Below are 13,898 nucleotides of genomic sequence, written 5' to 3' on the forward strand. Positions count from 1 at the left end.
CTGTCCTTCCAGTGAGCACTCAGGGCTGATTTCCTTCAGAATGGAGAGGTTTGATCTTGCAGTCCAGGGGACTCTCCAGAGTCTCTTCCAGCACCATAATTCAAAAGCATCAATTCTTCGGCAATCAGCCTTCTTTATGGTCCAGCTCTCACTTCCATACATCACTACTGGGAAAACGATAGCTTTTACTATAGGGACCTTTGTTGGCAAGGTGATGTCTCTGCTTTTTAAGATGTTGTCTAGGTTTGTCATTGCTTTTCTCCCAAGAAGCAGACATCTTTTAATTTCGTGGCTGCTGTCACCATCTGCAGTGATCATGAAGCCCAAGAAAGTAAAATCTCTCACTGCCTCCATTTCAAGTAGAAACTACTATGGACCAAATGGAGAGACATAAAACTTGTTGGATGATGAAATAATATGCATTTGGGAAGGTTGATAATAGGGCCCGTGGAGGGGAAGGTGGGAAGTCTAGAGATTCAGAGAAATCTCTAAATATGGATAATTGGTATTGGTATTTGAAAAATTATTTCCAAAAAAAAAAAGAAAAAAAAAAGAGCAATCCCAGCTACAATACTTTTATTATTAAGGATGGAGAGGCATAGCAAAGTGACAGTTGGCCCCAGTGCTTTTCTGGTAGTGGTTGGAAGCCGCGTCGAACATTTGGGTTACAAAGAACATTAGAAAAACAGAAGACTCACTTCTGGTTTTCGATTGTTCAGGAGCCAAAAGGTTTGACTCCCAAGTCATTTGAAAATCAAGGTACCACTGTACTTAGGAGACCACTGTAAGCAGATGAAAACATCAGCAAGATTTTAATAACACTTGTAACAATTAGAGTCAAACCTTGGTTCCCAAATGCCTCCGTTTTGGAATGTTTTCGCTCCTGAAAGCTGAAAACCCGGAAGTAAGTGTTCCGGTTTTTGAACGTTTTTTGGAAGCCAAATGTCCTTCACGGTTTCTGCTTCAGTGCAGCCAATTGGAAACTGCACCTTGGTTATTGAACATTTCGGAAGCCGAATGGGCTTCTGGAATGGATTACGTTGGACAACTGAGGTTTGACTACAATATAGACAGATGCAAAACATAGATCACAAAACAATAATATGCAGTTGAAAACGTTTGCAATAAGACCCAAGGAGGGGATGGGGGGGGGGAGTCGGGAGATTAAGAGAAATTTCACTGTGTGGACCTTTATTTGGTATTGTTATAACTTTACGCTTGTAAAACCAAATAACAATTGTTTTCTAAAAGAAAAAGAAAAGACACTTCTAGGAGCCGCAGCTCGTGCTGCAGTTGGGAAATGTGAGAATAACTTCTGGCTTTGGCTGCCAGAGGGCAGGCATGAGCTGGCTTCATATTCCAAACGTAGAAGTCTGGCTGCAGACAGTCTCTGCAGCGATCTTTCCGTTGAGCTGAGCTTCAGTAACATGGCACATATTTGCATGCACAAGGTGTGGCTTTCACTTAAAAGGATTTCAAGGAGCAAACCTTGGAAAGACCTCACTGTGAGGCCTTGGAGTGCTGCTGTTAGACGGACCAGACAACATGAGGCAAAATGGGCCAATAGCCTCAGTGTAAAGTTTTATATATTTATAGAATATAAATCCAGTCCAACTTCCTGCAATGCAGGAATCTTTTGCCGAATGTGAAGCTCGAACCCAAGACTCTGAGCTTAAGAGTCTCATGCATGTGCAGAGTGCATGGCACAGCCAGGCCTTTGCACATATGTACCGGTATTTAGAGGGACGCGATTTAGGGCTTGCCGATTGCATGGTCGGCGGTTCGAATCCCCGCGGCGGGTTGAGCTCCCGTCTTTCGGTCCCAGCTCCTGCCCACCTAGCAGTTCAAAGGCACCCCAAAGTACAAGTAGATAAATAGGTACCGCTTTATAGCGGGAAGGTAAACGGCGTTTCCGTGTGCTGCGCTGGTGCTGGCTCGCCAGAGCAGCTTCGTCACGCTGGCCACGTGACCCGGAAGTGTCTCCGGACAGCGCTGATCCCCGGCCTCTTAAGTGAGATGGGCGCACAACCCTAGAGTCGGACACGACTGGCCCGTATGGGCAGGGGTACCTTTACCTTTACCTTTTACCGGTATTTAGAAAGGGGTTGGCTGGTTCTAAAAGCAGGCAAAGTTTGGCTTCTCAGCAAGCTTGAATTTATATTGCAAAATTCAGCTCCCTTCTCTCTCCTGTCTCTTAGACCAGTAACATTCAACATTTTCAGATCTGGAACCCACCTGTAACCCAAACATGCATTGGGTCCTCAGTTCCTTGCCATATATTTGTTTTTCCCTTTGTAGAATTACGGATTTGGCATAGGACACTTAACTATTGGCTTCGCCTAAACTCAAATCCCCCCCCCCCCCGGTCTAATATCCCTAGTGTTGCAAGATTGTCACAAGAGCCCCTGGACTAAAACTGTCTCTCAGAAACTTCACTCTTGTGGTTTATCACAACAGCTACTCACTTTGGGTTTTAGTAAAGCAAACAGTCTAATTTGTCAGCGCCTAAATGATATCGAGCGTCAGAACAACTTGGCCACAATAAGGAAACTTTGCCCATGGTATGGCTATTTTCCACCTTCCCATTTTGACTCTCTGGCACCCTATCTGCATAACCTAGTAATTCTAAAATATAGACACACTTTTACTCTCACAAGATTGAATGTATTGCCCTTGAGGGACGATTCCAACAGATTCCACACGAAAAATGCTTATGTCCCTGTGGAGATAACAGTACAGAATCGGTGGCATATGCCCTTCCGGCTTGCACTCTCTATAAAGACTTGAGGGATGAGGTTATCACCCCTCTTTTATTGTCTATTCTGGGTCGCTCATCCACTGCCACAGTGTCCTTTCTCTTGGCAGATCAAGATGAGCAGGTGACAGCAAAGGTTGCAAAGTTTTTAGCTGGGGCAATTAGAATAAGATCCACTATTTTGACTATTGAATCAAAACCCTAAAATGTATTTTATATAATGGACTTCTTATTTCTATTCTTTGTACATCGTATTGTTGTTTTATCACTATGGTCGATGGCTGACGCAAATAAAGATTCATTCATTCATTCGTCTCCCCCCCCCCCAAAAAAATTTTATTTGCTTTTACAAGTGTAGAGTTATGACAATGCAAAATGCATATCCATATTTAGAGATTTCTCTGAATCTCTAGACTTCCCACCTTCCCCTCCAAGGGTCCTATTATCAGCCTTTTCAACTGCATATTATTTCACCATCTAAATTTTATATTACTCAATTTTATCCATATTATTTTCTAACTTTGCCATATATTTATAGGGTAGCAGTTTTACTTTGATCAAGCTATGAACCGGTAGGTGATTGTGTTGGATGATATTGGGGATACTCTCATGCTGCTACCTTGAAAATAAGTCCATCAAAGTTACTAGCCCACAGAAATCTTTGCTCATCTGTGTGTCCACACATGCCTTAGTAATTATTTGTGGAATATCAATGATCTGGGGAGGAGAGAGAACCAGCTCTCTTCCAGTTTACAGAACTTCTCTGCGTGGTCAGCTGGAAACAATTCTTACTCATCACATGCTACCAGGCGAGTGGCTATTTCCAAGCCTGCTCTTGTATACATGTTGTTGTTTTTTAGTCGTTTAGTTGTGTCCGACTCTTCATGACCTCATGGACCAGACCACGCCAGGCACGCCTGTCTTCCACTGCCTCCTGCAGTTTGGTCAAACTCATGCTGGTAGCTTCGAGAAAACTTGTCCAGTCATCTCGTTCTCCGTCGTCCCCTTCTCCTTGTGCCCTCCATCTTTCCCAACATCAGGGTCTTTTCCAGGGAGTCTTCTCTTCTCATGAGGTGGCCAAAGTACTGGAGACTCAGCTTCAGGATCTGTCCTTCCAGTGAGCACTCAGGGCTCTGTTATTGTACTTTGTTGAAAGCTCCTGGCGTAGCCCAATGCTTCCTAACAATTGTGTACTTTGGAATAACAGTACAAAATATTGCACAAGGGCTACCAAAAAGATTTCAGCTACTGGGCGCATGAAATTATGAGATGTACCTAAGCTCTGCTTAGAGTAGACGCAATGAAATTAATGGGCCTACGTTAGACACAATCTGCATTGTATAGTTATAGCAGTACTGTACCACTTTAAACAGCCATAGCTTCCCTCAAGGAATCCTGGGAAGTGTAGTTTGTGATGGGTGCCGACAGTGCTTTTTCCCCTGGGGGTATGCATACCCCTGAACATTTTGTGAATCTTTGTACTTTTGTCCATTTACTGTATTTATTTTCCCCGATTTGAACTATAGAATGGTGATTCTCTTGAGTCAAAATGAGAGTATCCCTAAACATTTTTAAAGGAAAAAAGCACTAGGTGCCAAGAGCTGTTATGAGATTCTACCTTGAGGCATTAGTCATGATCAAGGGGTCTACTTTGAGTAGGACTCACACTGGATACAGCCCCAAGTTTCTGTGCGCATTCGCCACAAGGTTTCATACTGCATATCTGTTTTGATTAGAAAGCCTATCGTAGGAAGAAAATCCCATCATTAAAGGCTGACATCGTTCTGTGCTTTGTGTGTGTCAGAAGGATTTGCTTTTCCTGCTCTGCTCTGAATGACTCCTCTGTTTGGATCCTTCCAGCCTGTCTCTTTGTATTCACACATCACATGTACTTATGCTGCGATCCTATAAACACTTACCTAGCAGACTCATGCAACTCAAAACGGGCCTTACTTCTGAGTAGACATGCATAGGATTATGTGGTTATGCTGGTGGGTATTATCTTTCATAAAGAATAAAATATCTATTTTGGTGTTCTTAATATCCACTAGATGGCAGAGAAACATCAGTGATGAATATTCAGAGAAGACTGATTTTAAGGGGAGCAGTTTTAAAGGGAGAATAATCAAAATATGATCCAGTATTTCTCTTTGGAGTAGATTGTGCCTCAAATCCATCTATATAATTTGGCAAATGTTTTGATAGTATTCAGAAACTACACCACTAAACCAGTTCTGCTTCTTCATAACTTTTTTGTTTTGTTTTAGCAGAATAATGCAAAATACAGTGCTGTTCCAGACCAATCCTATACTCATATTTTGAAAACAGCAGACCTGTAGCACCACTATGCCAACAAAATGTCCACTGTATCCGGTACAGAACCAGCCTGTGAAGGAAAGGGGAAAACGCACAAGTAGAAAATACAAAAGTTGCAGAAAAATTATTATTTGTTAAATTTTTTATTTTATTTATTTATATCCTGCTCTTTGTATTTGTTTACCACCCTTCACTTGTAGATCTCAGGGTGGTTCACACCATAAAATTGCAATATAAAAACACAATATACATAATAAAAATAGGGACACAAACAAACTGATAATCCCCCCCCTCCCACAACACATTTAAAAGGGCATCACATGTCAATCAGCCCAAGGCCTGGTTGAAGACGTACGTTTTTGCCTGGTGCCTGAAGGTGTATAATGAAGGCACCAGGCGAACTTCCCTGGGAGAGCAGTCCACAAACGGGGATCCACGGCCGATATCCCCACAAGATCCCAGGAAATTAACATAACCCACCAGTCAGGGGTGCTTGGCAAGAATGTCCACATGATGCCCACACACAGTTACCAGCTCCATCTGGTAATCCGACGGAGACCCTACCTGCTTGCAGACTGTCTCTCCAGAGTGGTGCATGCTCTGGTTCTCTCCCGCTTGGACTACTGCAATGCGCTCTACAAGGGGCTCCCTTTGAAGGTGACCCGGAAACTGCAACTAATCCAGAATGCGGCAGGTAGACTGGTGACTGGGAGTGGCCGCCAAGACCATATAACACCGGTCCTGAAAGACCTACATCTGCTCCCAGTACGTTTCTGAGCACAGTTCAAGTATTGGTGCTGACCTTTAAAGCCCTAAACGGCCACATCCCAGTATACCTGAAGGAGCGTCTTCACCCCCATTGTTCAGCTGGACGCTGAGGTCCAGCTCCGAGGGCCTTCCGGCGGTTCCCTCACTGCAAGAAGTGAAGCTACAGGGAACCAGGCAGAGGGCCTTCTTGGTGGTGGTGCCCGCCTGGTGGAACGCCCTCCGATCAGATGTCAAGGAAATAAACAACTATTTGACTTTTAGAAGACATCTGAAGGCAGCCCTGTTTAGGGAAGTTTTATTGTATTTTTAATATTTTGTTGGGAGCCTCCCAGAGTGGCTGGGGAAACCCAGCCAGGTGGGCAGGGTATAAATAATAAATTATTATTATTATTATTATTATTATTATTATTATTATTATTATTGATCAATTAGCTCACCATGATGGGAACATGTTCTGAGGACAAGTTCCTGCATTGTGTATGCAACGATGCAGCAGTTTCTCTATGGGATCAATACATTTAACAGGTCTATGGGCCAGGGCATAATGTTCTATGGATTTAAAATGGAGGTAGCCATTGTATATGGGAGCTCTTCTGAATGCCACCCCCCGCTGCTGTACAGCATATAGGGACCTGAGAGGGAGGGCAGTGAATGGCAGTCTGACCACTTGCCCAATTGTGTTGGGTTGAAATAACGACAGACAGGTAGCGAGCGTCATATGGGAGGCACCTCTCGAGCATGTCTCGGGGAGTCCCTTTTAATGAATATTACAGCATTGCCACGTATGTGCTTGTTGCTGATTGGTCAACACAAATACAATACAAGGGTTGCATATAAGCATTAATCACCAATAGATTAAAGGGTGGGAAAGGGAACACAGAATTGGACAGGCGTGAAAACCTCCTTATTAAACTTTTACTAGTGATTGATATAGCATTCATCCGTAGATGTGGTCAACTATGCATTAAGAACAGGTCAGGTACAATGTTTTCCTGAACTCAATGTGAACTGAACATTCTAAGGTGGTGAGTGAATGTCTTAGTATTAGAATGGTTTGTGCAGCATTATGTACAGAAGCGAAGCTTAGGAGCAAGACTTCCCATCAGGCCATAGTCATGTGCAAGACTTCCCATCAGGCCACAGTCATGTGTAGAATCATAGCATCCCATCACAATTGTCTCCCTTCTGCGTGGCTCCCTCCTATGGGCTTCAAACTCCCCCCTTTTTTTACTTGTTGACTGACTTAACTACCATGTTTGCCAGGAAAGAGGGTGGCAGTCTTAGCAATCACTGCTCTTCTCTCTCTCCCTTTTGTAGTTTATTATACTGTGTGCCAGACACATGGTTTCTATAAGCACTACTGTAAAAGCAAAGGGGGTGGTCCTATTTACTTAAACTCGAAGAATGAGCATGCATGGTTAGCATCATAATAATCAGGACAATGTGAAAAAATTCCAGGCTGGATTATTTTATAGTTTGTGTAGGTATTGTGCTTGCGCGAAGTGTGCGCCTGGGCGGCGGCGGCGACAGGAGCATGGGTAAAAAAAAGCATGGGTAATCTTCAGAATGGAAATGAATAGCCTGATTTTCGAAACTGGGAGATCTTCATCTTGACACTGCCAAACTTGCTTGTTGCCTTGGTGTTTTCTCGCTGGGGGTACCCTGTTGCTCTTGGAGTGGGCTCTCTTCCTAGCTTGTCCTCAATTTATACTTTCCACCCGGCTGCCGAACCCAATTCAATCGACGCCTTCCATTCATGCAGAAATCCAGCAGGAAAATCTTCAACTGTAAAAGGAGCTGCAAACCCAACAGCACGCTTGTGGCACAAAAATGTGGTTTCCCCCTCAGTCCAGAATCATTCATGCTCATCCTCAACATGCTGCTTTCAATCTAGATTGATTGCATTTTAAAATTATTATTAAAAGTTTTATTAATTTTCCAATTATTTGTTAACATTCTCATCAAGCATAAAGAAGAAAAAGAAGAAGAAAACAGATACAAGATTCTTTCAAATCTTTGGACCTCCCTCCACCTTTCCACGGGTTCCATGTTTATCCCTTTCTGCTGCATATGTCCTCCATTTATCATTTATATCTTAAGTCTCTGTTAACTCACAAGCGCTACTTAAGTCCTGTTAGACCTCAATTGTTTACTGTGGTCTTCTAAGTACAGTGGTACCTTGGGTTAAGAACTTAATTCGTTCTGGAGGTCTGTTCTTAACCTGAAACTGTTCTCAACCTGCAGCACCACTTTAGCTAATGGGGCTTTCCGCTGCCGCCGTGCAATTTCTGTTCTCATCTTGAGGCAAAGTTCTTAACCTGAGGTACTATTTCTGGGTTAGCAGAGTCTGTAACCTGAAGCATCTGTAACCCAAGGTACCACTATAAAATATAAATTTCCTCCAGTCTTTATTAAAGTCTTGGTCTTCCTGATTTTCCCAGTCATTTTCACCTCAATCTAGATTGATTCTGGATTACTTGATGCACATTTGAAAACCCTCCGCCTTTTCCTCCCTGTAGATGCCCTGGGTGAATGAAGAAGGAAGTGGTGCTTGCAATCTTGGCATATGCCCACCCACAACGTTATTGGACAGGGGTGGATACAGCCCCCTGCCACCATTTGCACGGATTTATTTTCACCTATTTTCAAATGGACACACTGTGGCGTAATGCAGTCTCAATCAGCAATGACCTTTTATTTCTGGAACGAAACAGTTTCTTAAGAAGTGCTTTCCCGTGCCAAAAAAAATGCAATGGATCTAGATTGTGTGTGGACTATGCAGAAAAAGACAAGCACTCACTCTCAATTCTGGAATAAAATGTTGGATGTATGCAGCCAGAGGCAGCCAGAAATAGAATTTCTTCTGTTAGTGAATACTCCCAGGTTCCAGCACCGTTTTGTTACGGCTGTCCTTCTACTGATAGGAGAAATTTGAGGAAAGATGCTCTGGATTCAGATGGTCTCTGCTGAGAGGGTCCTCATCTTGTTGGTGGGTCTCTGCCTTAGTGCCTTTGTAATGTTGTTGTTTAGTTGTGTCTGACTCTTCGTGACCCCATGGACCAGAGCACGCCAGGCACTCCTGTCTTCCACTGCCTCCCGGAGTTTGGTCAGACTAATGTTTGTAGCTTTGAGAACACTGTCCAACCATGTCTTCCTCTGTCATCCCCTTCTCCTTGTGCCCTCCATCTTTCCCAACATCAGGGTCTCTTCCAGGGAGTCTTCTCTTCTCATGAGGTGGCCAAAGTATTGGAGCCTCAGCTTCAGGATCTGTCCTTCCAGTGAGCACTCAGGGCTGATTTCCTTCAGAATGGAGAGGTTCGATCTTCTTGCAGTCCATGGGACTCTCAAGAGTCTCCTCCAACACCATAATTCAAAAGCATCAATTCTTTGTAATACATAGTTTTACGTATATGGAAGTGAGAGGGAAAGGTTTATTTTTCTATATAGCTCAGCTTCCAAAAGTGTGAGAAGCAGAACTGCTTCTAGGTTACTTTGGTTTGCATCAAATTCCATAAACATTATCCAAAAGCAGGAGAGTTTCGAAGCCAACTTCCTCCTCCTCCTCCTCCTCCTCCTTCCTCCCTCCCTCCCTCCCTCCCTCCCTCCCTCCCCCTAAAAACAACAACAGTCCCCTGTATCACTTCTCCCTTCAACACTTCTGTCCCCGCCCTTACAGATGCTCAGCCAAAACATACATTTTAGCAGATTTTACTCTCTTCAGCTAATAAATCATTCCCTTTCACCACAAAAGCCATCGCTCCTCTCCCAATGGGGTCCAGTTTTTCCATCTCGGATGCTGAATACAATGCAACTTTCTGACCGTGAGGCCCTTGCCAAAACCGTATTTCTTAATAGCAAAAGCAGCCGCCTCCCAGATTTGCGTTCACAAACCCAAGCTGCACTAGCTTGTGCCGCCTTAAATAAATACCATTTTGGAAACCCCTAGCTAATTTGCAGTCTATTGTTAACCTCAAACAATTCTTGGCACTGTAGCTTTTTTTTTTTGTTTTCTCCTGTCCTTTCAGTACCTCTACTATGAATTATTTCCTCACCCCTGTATTATTTTGCATAGGTAAAGGCTTTTTTTAAAAAAAAAAATGAGGGGTAGATTATTAGGAAAATAAAGTTTGCTGTGTTGACAGGTAACAGCTGCAAAATGGAAGGAAGAGAAAATTATTGCCCCGTGCTGGGTGAGTTGAACATTGTAATCTGTTCCGGAAGTCCGTTCCAAAACCAAAGTGTTTTAAAACCAAGGCACACTTTCCCAAAGAATGTAATGCAAAATGGGTTAATCCGTTCCAGACTTTTAAAAACAACCCCTAAAACAGAAATTTAACATGAATTTTACTATTTAACGAGACCATTGATCCATAAAATGAAAGCAATAAACAATGTACTGCAGTCACACAATCAATAAATCAGTAGCTGAGCTGGGTTCCACACAGCCACAAAAACAAAACAAAAAAGCTGCAAAAACACAAAATAAATAGCAAAAACAGACCTCAGCAGGGCACTCAAAATGGAAGTGTGGAACTCAAATCGGAAGTGTAATACTCAAAATGGAGCATGTTCAGCTTCCGGAAAAAGTTTGCAACTCAGTACATAACACTGTTCTTCCATGTTTGGAGTGTTTGGGTTCCAAGTTTTGAGTACCAAGGCGTTTGAGAACCAAGGTATCACTGTAGTCACATTGACACATTGGAGCCATACCGCAACAAACGTTGATACTAATCTTATAAGCAGTCATGGCTCTTCCCAAAGAATCCTGGGAAATTTTCTTTCATGGTTGAATGGGAATTTGGACACTGGTCTCGCAGGTCCAGCCCTGACACTCTCACCAGTATACACTGGTTTACAAGAAAAATAACCTAAAACTGAGTAATGAACGAAATCCTTGAGCATCTCTTGTGAGTGCAAGAATGTGTTTGCGTTTGAAGTTATGCTTTCTCATTTCACATTTTGGATTCTATCCTTTTCAGAAACTAACCTATATCTGTGGTTTACATTAGGCAGTTCGCATTCACCCATCCAGCACATATAGTGGTCTTGCTCTTCGGTACGGCCTTTATTCTACAAAACTGGGACCTATGTACAATTGCTGCCAGATGTAAATACTCGGATTATTACCTCATTCTATTGGCGTAGGCAAAGCCTCATTCCTTCTGCAGTCCATAAAAGTCGCATTAGAATATTGCCATTATTAAATCTTAATAATAGGAAATTTCAGAAAGCGTTTAGCCAAGCTGCTCAAATGGTCTCTGCCCTTTGGGAAGGGAGAGAACCGTGTCTCGGAGGGTGAGCACCTGCTTTACATGAAAAAAGGTTGCAGGTTCAACCTCCCTGCATCTCCAGACTCCTGTCTGAAACCCTGGACAGTTGCTGCTGATCAGTGTCTACAATATGGAGCTAGACAAACCAATGGTTTTGGTAGAAGGCGGCTTCCTATATTCCTACATCAGGAGGTTAGGTTCAGATGCATCTTGGCCCAGTGTCCTGGCTCCCTCCTTTGGACACTGGACTCACCACTTGAGGAAACCTGAAAGTTTTACTGACAATGTTGGCACATGGCCTAAGCATTAGGATACAGGTTACAGGTAAAGCGGGTGGCGCTGTGGTCTAAACCACTGAGCCTCTTGGACTTGCCGATTGGAATGTCGGTGGTTCGAATCCCCACGACGGAGTGAGCTCCTCTTGCTCTCTCCCAGCTCCTGCCAACCTAGCGTTCAAAAGCATACCAGTGCAAGTAGATAAATAGGTACCACTGTGGTGGGAAGGTAAATGGCATTTCTATGCGCTCAGGTTTCTGTCACGGTGTTCCGTTGCACCAGAAGTGGTTTAGTCCTGCTGGCCACATGACCCAGAAAACTTTCAGGCTGAGGGAAAAGTGCCGGCTCTATTTTTATAGAGCGGGGTGAGACCAGTCATTTGTATGCTTCCTGACCCAAGTGAGAGGTAGAAGTCTCTCCAAGTCCTACCTGGATGTGCCGGATATTGAATCTGGAACTTTCTGCATGCAAAACTTATGCTTCACCACTGCACCACACCCTTCCCTCTGTGTCTAGGACATTATTATTGTTGTTGTTGTTGTTTAGTCATGTCCGACTCTTTGTGACCCCCTGGACCAGAGTACGCCAGGCACTCCTGTCTTCCGCTGCCTCCCGCAGTTTGGTCAAACTCATGCTGATAGCTTCAAGAACACTGTCCAACCATCTCATCCTTTGTTGTCCCCTTCTCCTTGTGCCTTCCATCTTTCCCAACATCAGGGTCTTTTCCAGGGAGTCTTCTCTTCTCATGAGGTGGCCAAAGTAATGGAGCCTTAGCTTCAGGATCTGTCCTTCCAGATACCGCCCTATAGCCGGGGGTCTCAGGCCGGTTCACAGAATAAAATCATGCTATAAAACCACAAAATACCCAATAAAAACAAAAACAACCCAATAGCCCCCCCCAAAACCCCCACATTTGAAAGGGACATAGGATGCAAATTGGATCAACCAAAGACCTGTTTAAAAAGGAACATTTTTGCCTGGCATCTAAAGGTGTATAATGAAGGCGCCCGGCGAACTTCCCTGGGGAGAGAATTCCACAGACGGGGAGCCACTGCGGAGAAGGCCCTGTTCTCGTGTTGTCACCCTCTGGACCTCTCGAGGAGGGGGCCTCAGAAGATGATCCAGCACTTTGAATTGGGCTTGGAAACTAATTGGTAGCCAGTGCAGTCGGACCAGGATCAGTGTAATATGCTCAAACTGTCTTGCTCCAGTGAGCAACCTGCCTGCTGAATTCTGCACCAGCTGAAGTTTCCAAACCATCATCAGAGGCAGTCCTATGTATAACACATCACAGTAATCTTTCAGCAGTGAATGAGCCGGGCTGGAGACAGGAGCAGGGCTTATTGTTATCACCCATCTGGTGGGTCCAGACGGGCGGCTCTTCTACACTCAATGCAGGCAGCAATTCCTTAATATTTCAGTTGAGCAGTCTCCTTATTGAATGGCTTTCAGCAGAATAAACAGGACTGATAAACCCAGGTCTGAGAGTATTGCTGAAAACGGTGCCAGAGAAAAGGATTAATGCCTCCCTCTGCGAGAGAGTTGGCATAATTCAATTAGTTTGCTGCACATCATTATTGCCTTTGTTCCTGCTTGCAATTTCTCCGTTTGCTCTGGTAAACACTTTTTTTTGGGTGGGAGGAAGTGGGGTTGGGGGAAAACATGTCTTCCAGCAAACGCTACAAGTTAATTAATTAGCAGGTTGAGGGTCCCCACCTGTCTGCGTCCCTGGTTTCTTATCTTCTGGCTCAGTTTCTGCCGGATTCTGTGCAGAAAAGCTGTGCTGCGGGCGATACACCGAGCACTTGGCGTCGGAACAAAAGGAACTCCCAGGGCATGCTTCCTGAAACACTCTGTGGGTTGTTAGCAGCAGGTGAGGCACTATGAGCAACCGCCGAGTGCCAACTGCAGCTGCGTGGGAAACAGCTGCCCCTCCACACTCGGCACATCTGCCTTTTTCTAATCTCGCATCCAGCCTTGTACTTTTCTGTTGTTGTTCTCTTGCAACCAAAGCCCTTGGTCTGTTGATAGGTGAGGATGGTTCCTGCACGCGCTTCTCCAGTGGTAAGTTGAGCAAAAACAACCCACGCATCTCCTTATTTTAAAGTTTATGCCTTCCAGACCCAGAATTTGTGTGTGAGAGACAGAAAGACAGAGAGAGAGATGTGTTATTTTTATTTTATGAATCCACTTTGATGTGCCTATATATCTATACAGTATATTAAAACTGACACCCATACTTCTTGATAGCAATTAAGACCGATTGTGTAGGAAACTGCCTCATTCCATACCAGGTTTGTCCATCTTCTGGACAAATCCGGCCAGTCTTGTGGTCTTCAATCGGCAGTCTCAGGCAAAGGGTCTTTCTTGTAACTTGTGATGCGATTTTTTAATTGGAGATGCCTGGATAGATACAATGGACCAGGAGATGCCAGGAACCTTCTGGGTCAAAGCATGAGCTTTCCTACTAAGTTACAATATCTCCCCTTATTAAGTTTCCGGAGGAATTGCTA

General features: G+C 44.0%; 1 protein-coding gene across 1 annotated transcript in view; it reads left to right on the forward strand.

Annotated features, from left to right (window-relative positions):
* Positions 1-13,308: 13,308 nt before the first annotated feature.
* The window catches only part of ATP8B4 (ATPase phospholipid transporting 8B4 (putative)), a 115,314-nt gene continuing 114,724 nt past the window's right edge, over positions 13,309-13,898 (forward strand). The window contains exon 1 of the mRNA XM_081888420.1: positions 13,309-13,449. The gene's annotated coding sequence lies outside the window, so the exon portion shown is untranslated. The remainder of the gene's footprint in view (positions 13,450-13,898) is intronic.

This window comes from Podarcis melisellensis, assembly GCF_964234715.1.
Source record: "Podarcis melisellensis genome assembly, chromosome: 14".
NCBI classification, from domain to species: Eukaryota; Metazoa; Chordata; class Lepidosauria; order Squamata; family Lacertidae; genus Podarcis; species Podarcis melisellensis.